This window comes from Tachyglossus aculeatus, chromosome 27 (assembly GCF_015852505.1).
Source record: "Tachyglossus aculeatus isolate mTacAcu1 chromosome 27, mTacAcu1.pri, whole genome shotgun sequence".
NCBI lineage: Eukaryota > Metazoa > Chordata > Mammalia > Monotremata > Tachyglossidae > Tachyglossus > Tachyglossus aculeatus.
This window is the reverse complement of record NC_052092.1, coordinates 6348706-6361293: the sequence shown is the minus strand read 5'-3', so window position 1 is coordinate 6361293 and position 12588 is coordinate 6348706. Positions and strand designations below refer to the sequence as shown.

At 51.5% G+C, this 12588-nt stretch overlaps 1 long non-coding RNA gene across 1 annotated transcript; it reads left to right on the top strand.

The window, feature by feature from the left end:
• The first annotated feature begins 9244 nt into the window (after nucleotides 1-9244).
• Nucleotides 9245-9927, top strand: LOC119946460. Its single transcript, XR_005456418.1, has 3 exons — nucleotides 9245-9332; nucleotides 9516-9602; nucleotides 9792-9927. It is a non-coding gene; the product is annotated as an uncharacterized LOC119946460 (long non-coding RNA).
• Nucleotides 9928-12588: the final 2661 nt, after the last annotated feature.

Below are 12588 nucleotides of genomic sequence, written 5' to 3'. Positions count from 1 at the left end.
TAGAGAAACTCAGGTTTAGCAGGGAGTGGCAGCCTTCTCCCAGGCTTGGAGTCCCCAGAACTTTAGGGGCGATGTCTCACACACTCTCATTCATTCATTCAATCGTATTTATTTAGTGCTTACTGTGTCCACAGCACTGTATTAGGCGCTTGGGAGAATAACACAACAATAAGCACATTGCCTACAACGAGTTTACAGTCGGGGAAGGAGGGGGGGGGGCGGGGGGGAGGGGGAGAGACGATGACCTCATTTTACTGAGGGCGAGGTCATCCCCAAGAAGGTCTGAGGGTTGGGGGTAGGAGAGATACCTTAGATCAAACTGCCCCCTCCCCGACACCTATTGCCCAGTCCACGCCCTGCCCAGCCAGAGCACTGCTTTCAGTGGCTTTTTTAAAATGGCACTTGTCAAGTGCTTACTATGTGCTACGTACTGTACTAAGCACTGGGGTATATATAAGATAACTAGGCTGGACACAGTCCATGTGCCTACATGAGACTCACAATCTTAATCCCTATTTTACAGATGAGGGAACTGAGGCAAAGAGAAGTGAAGTGACTTGCCCAAGATCACACAGCAGACAAGCGGCAGAGGTTGAATTAGAAATTTAATGAAGTTACAGGCCAGTAAGCTTTCACCCCCTTAAAATGATGAGATCAAAAATTGTAAGAGACTCATGGACACAAACCATAGGCATCTGTGAACTGTTCCAGCCCCCAAACCCGATGAATAGTCCATGGCTCCTGTCCTGTACCAAGCCCCAAATCCCCCTTAGCCCACTGCTCTTTTTCCATCCAAACCACCACGGACCACAAAGTGATGGCATGCCAAGTGAGAAGCAGCTTGACCTAATCAATCAAGCAATGGTATTTATTGAGTGCTTACTATGTGCAGAGCACTGTCCTAAGCACTTGGGAGAGTACAATATAACAGACACATTCCTTACCCATAATGAGCTTACAGTCTAGAGGGGGAGATGGCCATTAATATGAATAAATGAGTAATTTGTAATCAATAATTTAAAGAGATGTACATAAATACTGTGGGATTGTGGGTGGGGGTGGATATCTAATGTCCATAGGTCACAGAACCAAGTGCACAGATGATGCAGAAGCGCTTAGTACAGTGCTCTGCACACAATAAGCACTCAATAAATGATTGGATGAATGACTGTAGAAGGGAAAGCAATCCAGGGAAAAGAGGGCTTAATGGGGGACGGCCTCGTGGAAAAGATGTGGCCTTAATTTTGCTTTGACGGTGGAGAGAGTGATGGCCTGGCATATGTGGATGGGGAGGGAGTTCCAGGCTATGGGGAGGATGTAGGAAAGGGCTCAGCCGCAAGATAGACAGGATCGGGGCTCAGTGAGTGAGCTGGTGCCAGTGGAGTGTGCGGGCTGGGCTGTAGTAGGAGATTAGTGAGGTGAGGTACGATGGGGTGAGCTGATTGAGTGCTTTAAAGATGATAGAAAGGAGTTTCTGTTTGATGTGTAGGTGAATGGGCAGCTGCTGGAGGTTCTTGGGGAGTGGGGAGACATGGACTGAACATTTTTGTTGAAAAATGATCCATGCAGCAAAGTATGAAGTAGAATGGGGAGAGACAGGAAGTCGGAGAGAAGGCTGATGATGATGATGGTATTTGTTAAAGGCTTACTGTGTGCCAGGCACTGTACTAAGCACTGGGGTGGGTACAAGCATATCAAGTTGGACACGTCCCTGTTCCATGTGTGGCTCACAGTCTCAATCCCCATTTTACAGATGCGGTAACTGAGGCACAGAAAAGTGAAATGATGTGCCCAGGGTCACACAGCAGACAAGTGGCAGAGCTGGGATTACAACATATGAACTTCTGGCTCCCAGGCCCGTGCTCTATCCATTATAATAATGATGGCATTTATTAAGTGCTTACTATGTGCAAAGCACTGTTCTAAGCACTGATTATGCCATGCTGCTTCCCATAAACATGGAAGATGCAGCAGTCAAGGTGGGATAGGGTAAGTGTTTGAATCAGCATGTGATCCTAGTGAGAAGCAATGTACCTTAGTGGAAAGAGCATGGCCTGGGAGTCGGAGGACCTGGGTTCTAATTCTGACTTGGCCACTTTTCTTCTGTGTAACCTTGGGCAAGTCTTTTCTGTGCCTCAATTACCTCATCTGTTAAATGTGGATTAAAATTGTGAGCCCCATGTGGGACAGAGACTGTGTCCAACCTGATTAGCTTGCATCTATCCCAGAGCTTAATTCAGTGACTGGTCCATAGTAAGCACTTTAACACAGCAAAAACAATTTTTAAAAGGAGCACAAGAAGTCAGGAGACGTGGGTTGAGAAGCAGCATGGTGTAGTGGATGGAGCCCAGGCCTGGACATTAGAAGGTCATGGGTTCTGATCCTAGCTCCGCCACTTGTGTGACCTTGGTCAAATCACTTCACTTCTCTGGGCCTCAGTTCTCTCATCTGTAAAATAGGGATTGAAACTGTGAATCCCATGTGAGACAGGGACTTTGTCCAACCCGATTGTTTGTATCTACCCCAGCACCTAGTACAGTGCCTGGTACAGAGTAAGCGCTTAACAAATACCACAATTATTATTGTTATTATTCTAACCCTGGCTTTGCTGTTTGCCTGCTGTATGACCTTGGGCAACTCAACTTCTGCTCCCTCAAGTCACACACTTGTAAAATAGGAATTAAATACCCACTCTTCCCCCTCTCTCCTTCTGGAATTTCTGCACACTGTGAACTCTGTGTGGAACAGGTATTGGGTCCTATCTGGCTATTCATCATCAATCGTATTTATTGAGCGCTTACTGTGTGCAGAGCACTGTACTAAGCACTTGGGAAGTACAAGTTGGCAACAGATAGAGACAGTCCCTACCCAACAGTGGGCTCACAGTCTAAAAGATGTCCTCGCAGCTTCAGTATCCAGGGGCTCGGGAGGGAGGGGGGAGAAGCTTGATCCTGGGGCCCGGATCTGCCACGCAGCGAAAAGAGAGGGTGGCATCCACCAGGCTCCATCATCCAGGGGGAGGAAGGGGAGGTGTCATCTGGGGAAGTGGCTCGATCATCCAAAGGGGAAGATCTTAGAGCCGCCGGGGGCCAACTGTGGGGTTCCGTCCTCCATCGTCCGAGGGCTATTCTTTCCCTACCCCAGCGCTTAGCCCAGTGCTTGGCACGTAGTTAATGCTTAAATGTCTCAGTTATCAGCTCACCCCTCTGCTCTCCACAGCACAGAGGTGAGGGGTGTGTGGAAAGAACGGACAGTAGCAGGGTACCCAAATCGCTGCATCCTGGGGAGTTCATTCATTCATTCATTCAATCGTATTTATTGAGCACTTACTGTGTGCAGAGCACTGTACTAGGCGCTTGGGAAGTACAAGTTGGCAACATATAGAGACGGTCCCTACCCAACAACGGGTTCATAGTCTAGAAGGGGGAGACAGACAACAAAACAAAACATATTAACAAAATAAAATAAACAGAATAAATATGTACAAGTAAAATAGAGTAATAAATATGTACAAACATCTATACATATACACAGGTGCTGTGGGGAGGGGAAGGAGGTAAGGCAGGGGGGATGAGGAGGGGAAGGAGGGGGAGAGGAAGGAGGGGGCTCAGTCTGGAGCAAATGAAATAATAATAATGGCATTTGTTAAGCACTTACTATGTGCAAAGCACTGTTCTAAGTGCTGGGGAAGATACAGGGTGATCAGATTGTCCCATGTGAGGCTTACAGTCTTCACCCCCATTTTACAAAGGAGGGAACTGAGGCACGGAGAAGCTATGTGACTTGCCCAAAGTCACACAGCTGACAATTGGCAGAGTCGGGATTTGAACCCATGACCCCTGACTCCCAAGCCCATGCTCTTTCCATTGAGCCACGCTGCTTCTCTAATGAAATAAAAGCAAGGGGAACAGAGAAAAAACCTTCAGGACCCAGCTCAACCCAACTCCTATCAATCTGACATCACAGCTGAAAACTGGGAGACTACTGCAACAATCCAAACAGTCACGCCCATCATCATTACCACCAGCAAAACCATAACTTCAATCAGTGGTATTTATTGAGCTCTCACTATGTGCAGAGCACTGTACTAAGCAATTGGGAGATCACAGTACCACAGAATTAACAGACAAGTTCCCTACCCATAACGAGTTTTCAGTCTAGATGGGGAGCCAGACATCAATATAAATAATTTGTAGTATATAATTTAATAAAAATACTGTACGTACCTAAGTGGTGTGGGGTGAACAACAACATGTCCAAAGGTCACAGATCCATCAGCATCAGGATTTACTGAACACCTACTGCTTACAGAGCACTGTACTGGGCACCAAGTGTGTCGGTGGTCGGCTGTGTGTGCAAGCTCTGTGCTGACCCTTGGAACCTCTAGTAGAGTTTGGCAATTATTAAGCAGAGTGGCCTAATGGAAAGAGCACGGACTTGGAAGTCTGAGATCGTGGGTTTTAATTATGGCTCTGCCGCTTGTCAGCTGTGTGACTTTGGGCAAGTCACGTCACTTCTCTGTGCCTCAGTTGCCTCATCTGTAAAATGGGGATGAAGACTGAGTCCGTGGGACAACTGATAATGTATTTTACCCCAACGCTTAGGACAGTGCTTGGCACATTGTAAGCGCTTAACAAATACCATTGTTATTATTAATACGCCCTTAACAAGTACCGCAATTGTTAGTAAAAGTCATCAGCCCCACTCGAGATTTCTCAACCACGCACGCACCCACTGGTGAATTTCAAAGCACGAAGGGCCTTGCTGTGTCTCCCTCCATTGCTACAGAACCCCCACCGAACCAACCCCGCGTTTCTCGGGAGTCTTGTCACGTCCAGGGCGGGTGGGCCCTTAGCTTTCGCAGCTCGTTGCCGTCATGTTAGCACCGGCCTGCTGCTTATAAAACATTCCCGAGGTCTCTAACCCTTTCCGTTGGTGAGAGAGGAAGTTTCGACGTCCAACGCTCCCCTCGTTGGTTCGCTCGCCCACCTTACCCCAGATCCATGGCTTCACCAGCCGAAGGTAGCGGCAGCCAGATGAGTGCCAGCTGGCGATCCTCGGATGGACGGACGACGAGCCTCGGGGAGAAAGAGACTGAGACGGTCACGGCCAAGCAGAGCGAAGACGAACCCCAATTTGAGGACCTAGGTGAGCCGGCCCGCCCCGCCTCTGTTGCCCAGGGCAGGGCCAGGCCCGGGGGGAAGGGACCGGGCCGTTGGATACAGAGGGCAATCATTCGATTGTATTTTTTGAGCACTTTCTGTGTGCAGAGCACTGTACTACGCGCTTGGGAAAGTACAATACAGCAGTAAGGAGGGACATTCTCTGCTCGAAGGAGCTCACAGTCTAGAGGGCATCCGCGGGGCAGAGAGCCGGGGCTAGCCCGGGGAACGCCGCAGGACAGCAATCATCATCAATAGTATTTATTGAGCGCTTACTGTGTGCAGAGCACTGTACTAAGCGCTTGGGAAGTACATGTTGGCAACATATAGAGACAGTCCCTACCCAACAGTGGGCTCACACCGCTCCCTGATCTGTGACTCTGGGGGGTGAGGTAGACACCGATCGAAGCCGTTCGGACCCAATCAATCAATCAGTCGTATTTATTGAGCGCTTACTGTGTGCAGAGCACTGTACTAAGCGCTTGGGAAGTACAAGTTGGCAACATATAGAGACGGTCCCTACCCAACAGGGGGCTCACAGTCTAGAAGGGGGAGACAGAGAACAAAACGTATTAACAAAATAAAATAAATAGAATAGATATGTACAAGTAAAATAGATAGAGTAATAAATACGTACAAACATATATACATGTATACAGGTGCTGTGGGGAAGGGAAGAAGGTAAGGCAGGGGGGATGGAGAGGGGGAGGAGGGGAAGAGGAAGGAGGTCCCCGACCCCCTCAGGGCCTTGTCCAACTGGGCGAAGCCTGGGGCGGGACCGGTCAGAGAGAAGGGGCTCCCCGGGCCGTCCTTCGGCCCCTTTCACCTTCCCTCCGCTCCAGCTCTCTTGCTTCTCAAAGTCCATCAACCCCCGGCCGGCCGCCGGGCAGCCCCGCACTCGGCCTCCACGGCCGCTCCAGGAAAGGCGGGCGACTCTTCCATATCCCCGATCCCGGTCCGGCTCCACCACTTGTCTACTGGGTGGGCTTGGGCAAGCCACTTCACTTGTCTGGGCCTCATCTGGAAAATGGGGATGAAGACCGCGAGCCCCATGTGGGGCGGGGATTGGGTCTTGTATCGACCCCGGCGCTTAGTACAGTGCCGGGCACATAGTAAGCGCTTAACAAATACCATGATTATTACTATTCCCTTCTGTTCCCAAGCGCCCGGGCCAGCGCGGGCATCAGCAGGTGCGCAGGGAGGGATGGGAGCGATGATGATGATAGGGGTCGTGGTGCTGGGTCCCTGGTGAGTGAGGAGAAGCAACAGAGGAAAGAAAGCGGTAAAGAATATCTGCTGACCAAGTCATCCGTGACATAGTGGGACCGCCTTCTCCCCCAGCCCCGGGGTGGTGGCTCTTTCCTGTGAGCCCACCTCCATCAACCAACGAGAGTCCCAATCCACATCCAGCCGGGCCAGGTCCGGAGGTCCAGAATCCTCATCATCATCAATCGTATTTATTGAGCGCTTACTATGTGCAGAGCACTGTACTAAGCGCTTGGGAAGTACAAATTAACCTCCTCCACCAAAGCCCCCAGCTCTGCTCCCCTAACCCTGATCCAGCCGCTCTAGATGGGCCCGAGCAGGGGCAGACCGCTTTGGCGGTGAACTGAAGCGGGTGGGGGGGGTCCCCAAGGCACCGCGAGCCGCAGCCACTTTGATGCTTTAAGCGCAGACCTGAGGGTTTACAGCTGCTCAGAATCACACAATCAAGAAGTGCTATTTATTGATTGTACGTGGAGAGCCCTGTTCTAAGCGCTGGGAAGAGTATAAAGTTGTAGACACGATCCCTACCCACAAGGATCTTGCAATCTAGTGGGGAAGACTAATATTTAAAAAATTACTTGGGGAAGCAACACTGTATAAGGACACGCGAGGCTGGGTTGCATTGGGAGAAAAGGAGTAAGAAGAGGTAGGAGAAAGATAGATGTTTGAGCGTCTTAAAGAGAAGGTTGTGGGTTGCCACGGGGTGGGGGCGAGGTCTTGAAAGAGCGAACAGGTGAGGGGTCGACTAAGCTCGGGGGGAGGATGGCCGTCTACTCCGAAATGGCTGCGGGGGGAGAGGCACCAGCCTCTATGGAGCTGCGACAGGGGCAGAGACCCCCCGGCTTCCTCCTTCCCCTCCCCCTTCCCTGGCCCCGACCTCAGGCTGAGAGGAGGCAGGCCGAGGTGTAAAGTACTGTCCCGCGAGGCTGAGGCGATGAAGGGATTTGGGGAGGGGGCGTGGGCGACCCTTTCCCACCTCCTCTTCGGGTGTTTGATCAGATGTTCCCTGCTGCCATGGTGATTCAGGCAGCCTGGAGGGTGGACGGTCATAACCTCCCACGTCTCGATCAAGGACCACTGACCATGGCTCTGGGAGGTGGAGGAGCCCCTTAGTGGGCAGGTGGACATGTCCACATCCCTCGGCACAACATAACACCAGATCAAGTCCCAAACGTCCCATGTCCCTAGAAGAGCTGTGAGCTGTCACCCTTGTTCTGCTCTCAAGTGCCCACTAAGGTGCTCTGCACACAGCAAATTCACAAGAAATGTCACTGAAAGATTGCTCCCTGCAATCAATCAACACTATTTATTGAACACTTAATGCTCAAGAAGCATAAAGAAACAGCATAGCTCAGTGGAAAAAGCACAGGCTTGGGAGTCAGAGGTCATGGGTTCTAATCCCAGCTCTTCCACGTGTGCTGTGTGACCTTGGACAAGTCACTTAACTTCTCTGTGCCTCAGTTACCTCATCTGTAAAATGGAGATTAAGACTGTGAGCCCCACATGGGACAACCTGGTCACCTTGTATCCCCCCAGTGCTTTGCACATAGTAAGCGCTTAACAAATGCTATCATCAGCATCATCATTTACTGTGTGCAGAGCACAGTACTAAGCACTTGGGAGAGTACAATATAACAGAGTTAGTAGGCACTTTCCTCACCCACAGTGAACTTGCAAATTAGGTGGGGAGACAAGCATCAATATAAATGAATTATGGATATGTACACAAGTGTCATGGAGCTTAGGGAAGGGCTGAATAAAGGGTGGGCAAGGTCATCGAGGAAGAGAGTGGGAGAAGAGGAAATGAGGGCGTAGTCGGAGAAGGTTTCTTGGAGGAGTTGTCCTTTGAAGGTGGGGAAGAGGGCTGGACTGTCAGAAATTAAGTGGGAAGGCGTTCCAGGCCAGTGGCAGGATGAGGGCAAGGAGTCGGTGGAGAGATAGACAAGATCGAAGTACTGTGAGTAGGTTGGCATTACAGGAGTGTAGTGTGCAGGATGGGTTGTACTTGGAAATCAGCAAGGTAAGGTAGGAGCGGGCAAGGTGATTTAAAACAACAGGAAGGAATTTCTGTTTGATGCGGAGTTGGGCGGGTGACCACTGGAGGTTCTTGAGGGGTGGGGAGACATGGACCGAATGTATTTGTAGAAAAATACTATCACTGTACTCGGCGGAGCTACTGCGAGCCGAGGTGGGACTCCTGGGGGCAAGGGCCTCGGGGCCTCCGAAGAAGCAGCTTGGCCTAGTGTAAAAGGGCCTGAGAGTCGAGAGAACCTGGGTTCTAATCCCCACTCTGCCATTTGCCTGCAGTGTGACCTTGGGCAAGTCACTGAACATCTCTTTGCTACAGTTTCCTCATCTGTAAAATAGGGATTCAAAACTTGGACTGAGCCCCATGTAGGACATAATCTGTGCCCTACCTGATACAGTTATATCTGCCCCAGGACTTAGAACTGTGCTGGACACACAGTAAGCACTAAACAAATACCGTAATAATAATTGGCCCCATCGCCTTCACAGCTGGGACCCGGGGCACTAATTCCATCTGTATCTGGCCTGGAAGAGGGGATTATGGGATGTCCTGATGCCCAGAATACCTGCACTGTCCTTTTGTCCGCAGGTGGGATGGCTTTGAGTTCCGAGGACCTAGATGCCCACAGCCCTTCTGACCTCATCATAGACTTGGATGCCCAGGAGGACGCCAGGGATACGTCACCGGAGCCAGGGCCCCAGCCGCAGGACAGCGGATCCCTGGAGAGGGGCGGCGGCTTCAAGAGAGCTAAGACTAGGACGGCCTTCACCAAGGAGCAGCTGCGGGTGCTCCACAGCCGCTTCTTCCAGCAGACATACCTGACCCCCTGCCAGGTCACCGAGCTGGCCCGCCAACTGAACCTGACCTACAAGCAGGTGTGGGGCAGCTCTCGGTGGGGAGGGGGGGCTGAGTACAGTGCACCCAGCTCCTCCTCCTCCTCCTCCTTGGCAACTCTACCAACGTTAGCCCGGGGACGCTGCTGGGCCGCTCCCTCCCCGAGCCTGTGGCTCCCCTGAGGAGCCCTCTATGACCCTGTCCTCTTTGCTTTCCCCCACCAGGTGAAAACGTGGTTCCAGAACAAAAGGATGAAGATGAAGAGATACAGCAGGGGCACCGACTTGCCACAAAATCAAAGCTTCCCCCAGGTGAGTTGGGTCCTGAGTGGGCTCAGATCGTGGGGTCAAGGGGTTCCCTGGGCAGGCGGGAGGAAAGGGACTGGCCCCAGTACAGGGTCACGTCCCCTGGGCCTGGGGAGGTGGAGGCAAGGGGGCAGGAGTCCTCACTGAGCGACTCAACCACCGAGGCCCAGCTGAGACTCCATCCTCATCTTTCAGAGGTATTGCCAGATGCCCGGCTACCCAGACGGCCACATCCTGCTCCACCAGGACAATAGACCCCTCAGCAGCCACATGCAGCACAACCTTGGCTATCCTGACCACTTCCCGCCCCTGCAAGGCCCTGAGGAAGACTGTGGGGGTCGCATCCAGTCCCTCCATGGTTATGGAGGCCACATCCAGCTGCCCCAGGACTCAGAACAGAGCTATGGAGGTCATGTCCAGCCCCCACAGGGCTTTGGGGGACACATTCAGCCCCCGCAGGGCTATGGGGGTCCCATCCAACCTCTACAGGGCTCAGAACGGGGATACAGTGCCCAGTTACAGCCTTTACAGGACTACAGGGGCCAGGTCCAGTTCCCCCAGGGCCTAGAACAGGGCTACAGGGGCCAGGTGCAGCTCGCCCAGGGCCCAGAACAGGGCTACAGGGGCCAGGGCCAGCTCCCCCAGGGCCCAGAAGAGGGCTACAGGGACCAGGTCCAGCTCCTCCAGAGCCCAGAACAGGGCTACAGGGGCCAGGTCCAGCTCCCCCAGGGCCCAGAACAGGGCTACAGGGGCCAGGGCCAAGCCCCACAAGGCTATGGCTGCCACATCCAGTCCACACAAGGCTCAGAACAGAGCTGCAAGGACCAGGCCCAGCTCGTACAGGGCTACAATGACCAGGCCCAGCCCCCCCAGGCCTATGGGAGCCAAGTCCAGACTCTCCCAGCCTATGGTAGCCTCATCCAGCCCCCACAGAGCTCAGAGCAGGCCTACAGAGGTCATGTCCAAGCCCTGCAGATCTCAGAGTAGGGGATCCTGTCCAGCCTCCACTGGTCACAAAGGGGAGGGAGGGGGTGGTCCAGCAGTGTGCTGGCCAGTCACTGCTGTTGTCAGTTGCCCCTGCAGGTCTTCACTAGTCTGCTTTCACTATTTCTGTTCTTTGATAACAAATGTTTTACGTGAAATAAAGTTTGACTGCAAACGTAGGGCTCTGGTCACGTGATCTGCCTGAGGCGTAATAATAATAATGGCATTTGTTAAGCGCTTACTATGTGGAAAGCACTGTTCTATGCGCTGGGGAGGATACAAAGTGATCAGGTTGTCCCATGTGGGGCTCACAGTCTTAATCCTCACTTTACAGACGAGGGAACTGAGGCACAGAGAAGTTAAGTGACTTGTCCAAAGTCACACAGCTGACAATTGGCAGAACAGGGATTCGAACCTATGACCTCTGACTCCCAAGCCTGTACTCTTTCCACTGAGCCACACTGCTTCACATGTACCCTCACTTGGTCCCCCCTCCCTGTCTTGTAGGACTTCCTGGGCCCATGACCCATTTCATTGCACTCTTTACCCAAGCCTCTGGTGGGAGAGGCTACCAACAGGCTTCCTTGTGCTCAGTTTCTCCCCCTCTGGGCTGCTGCATCCTGTGGCAGGGACAATCACTTCCCTTGGGCTTCTGCCAGACCTGGCATGGAAACAGAAGCACCCTAATAGGGCCTAGCTCCTCTTCTGGGGCCCAAATGCCACTCCTGGGAGTCTTCAAGGCAGACTTCAAAAAAGGGGAGAGGAAGAAAGGCAGCTTGGCTGTTTGGGCAATGGGGATACTTACTTGCTAAGTTGTGATGCTTTTGACCGTGAGGGCAGGGGAGCACCCGGTTCCAGTTCTAGTTCCATTCTCTGTTTAAGTTCTGCCCACCGAAGGTAGCTATTCTCTCAAATTCCTAATACAGTGCTTTGCACACAGTAGGCACCTAGCATGATGATGATGATGGCATTTATTAAGCACTTACTATGTGCAAAGCACTGTTCTAAGCGCTGGGGTAGAGACAAGGTAATCAAGTTGTCCCACGTGGGGCTCTCAGACTTAATCCCCATTTTCCAGATGAGGTAACTGAGGCACAGAGAAGTTAAGTGACTTGCCCAAAGTCACACATAACACTAGCCCAGGACTCTGGCCCCACCATTACTCACTATGAAATCAGTATCCCACAAAACACCCTGATGTGTTCACCAGGCTCTCCCTCTCTGCCTCTTCCTTTCATTCCCTCTTCTCTGATCCCAGCTCTGGCCCTTGAACCCATCATAGTCATAGTGACAGTAGGGAAGCTTTGGGTCCTCATGTTAGATTTGGGCAAGGCAAGAGGAATGAGAGAAGAGGCAATAATGAGACTAGGATGGGGGTTGGGGGGAGAAGCAGCATAGCCTCCTGGAAAAAGGACAGGCCTGGGAGCTAGAAGATCTGGTTTCTGATCCCAGCTCTGCCAATTGCTTGCTGTGTGACCTTGGGCAAATCTCCTAACTTCACTATGCCTCAATTTCCTTAACTACAAAAAGAATGAGGATTCAATACTTTTTTTTAAAATGGCGTTTGTTAAACACTTATTATGTATCAGGCACTGTATTAAGTGCTAGAGTAGATACAAGCTAATCAGGTTGTATGCAGTCCGTGTCCCATATAGGGCTCACAGTATTAATCTCTATTAATGATGATGTGACTGATGCACCTGTCCACACTCCTATGTAGACTGTGAACCAGCCCCATGTAGGACAGGGATTGTATCTGACCTGGTTAACTTACATCTACCCCAGCATTTAAAACAGTGCTTGACCCTTAGTGAGTGCTACACAAATACCATAATAATCCTGAAAGAGCAGCTGGAGGGACAGGCAGGAGTGTGTGGGTGTAGTAGGAAGACTTTGGAGGACCCTTCTCAGCTCCTAGGGATGTGACCCCTTAGACCTAGAACCTGAGAAGCCCTCAGCTCACACCATTGGCTCACAACTCTCTAGCCATACCAACACTACCATAATA